Genomic DNA, 1,657 nt, shown 5'->3' with positions numbered 1-1,657 from the left:
GAAGACTGTAGGAAGAAAAGTAAAGAAGGTAAACTTGCGAATTCTAAATGAAGCAATAGAGCAAGTGGACAGCTTCAAATACTTGGGGAGTACTACAGGGACATCATTTTATTTTTATTTCAATTTTTATTGTACCTGAGTTTTTGAATGTACTTCACTCCCACCCCTTCTACTAAGGAAGTTCCAACTCCACACAGAACCAAGACCGCAGATAGTAAGCAGTACTGAGTTACTGAGTATAGTACGTTCCAGAAATATGTTCGCGTTTTCCAGTGACGAAAGAGCTTTCAATATTGAATCATATTTTCGCACAGGTACTGTCCGTTTGCCTACGTCGCATCCCGATTTCCCCCATCTGCTTCTGCTAGCCCCTCTGTAATAGCTGGGCTGTCTTAGCTCTTTTCTGAAAACATTAATTTCTCTTAGGAATTAGAAGTTTACGTAATATTATACAGCTGTTTAATTTAACTTAAATAAAAGGGCCTCGTTAAGTAATTAACTGTCACGTGATTTCCTCCCTTTCTACAATCCTGCGGCATAACCACTTGGACGGACAGTAGATAGCATGTCTGAGTAATTTTATATTTTCGGGTCGGGCAGAAGTGAAGATTGAATTCACAGTACGTAGAGTAGGTACAGAATTATTTCAACATGAGTTACTAGTACGAAGGACGAAACTGGCAATTGGAATTAGATGCAATAGTCTATAGTGCGATAATATGCACAAAAGAACTGAAGCCTGTATCGAAATGAACGGTCACCATTTTCAAAATTGTGTTTAAATATTCATATTATGATTATTTTTCAATTTAACTTCTTTCTCTATATTGTACGCTAATGTGCTGTAGACAGTATAATATACACTGCATAATGAATACGTTCGCATGGATAACTCACTTCGTGAGTAAAAACACTTATTCTTAATACCGTACTGTACTTTGATTAAAGAAAAACCTAATGAAAATTATCAAACTCAAAATCGCGATATTTCCTAGTTTACGTAAATGGATGAACTACTTTTCTTCCTTCCTATACCTAGCAGAGTGATTTGTGTTTTACGCCAGTATCATCGAACTCCAGTCTTGGAGGGGGGAGCAAGCGGTGTTTCCGGTTCTCTAAAGGTTAATATTAAAAATGTTAGTAAAAATAAAATGATGTCCCTGTATAAACAGTATCATGAGCTGCTGCCAAGAAGTCAAAAGGAGAATATCAATGGCAAAGGAAGCTTTTAATAGAAAAAGGAGCATCTTCTGCGGACCTCTGGAGAAAGAACTAAGGAAGAGACTAGTGAAGTGCTTTGTGTGGAGTGTAGCATTGTATGGGGCAGAAACATGGACTTTATGACGAAATGAAGAGAAACGACTAGAAGCATTTGTAATGTGGATATGGAGAAGAATGGAACTTGTGAAGTGGACAGACAGAGTAAGAAACGAAGATGTGTTGGAAAGAGTGGGTGAAGAAAGAATGATGGTGAAACTGATCAGAAAGAGGAAAAGGAATTGACTGTGTCACTGGTTGAGAAGAAACTGTCTTCTGAAGGATGCACTGGAAGGAATGGTGAACGGGAGAAGGGTTCGGGGCAGAAGAAGAAATCAGATGATAGACGACATTAAGATATATGGATCATATGAGGAGACAAAGAGGAAGGCAGAAAATA

Source organism: Periplaneta americana, chromosome 5, assembly GCF_040183065.1.
Source record: "Periplaneta americana isolate PAMFEO1 chromosome 5, P.americana_PAMFEO1_priV1, whole genome shotgun sequence".
Lineage (NCBI taxonomy): Eukaryota > Metazoa > Arthropoda > Insecta > Blattodea > Blattidae > Periplaneta > Periplaneta americana.
This window is presented reverse-complemented; position numbering follows the sequence as displayed.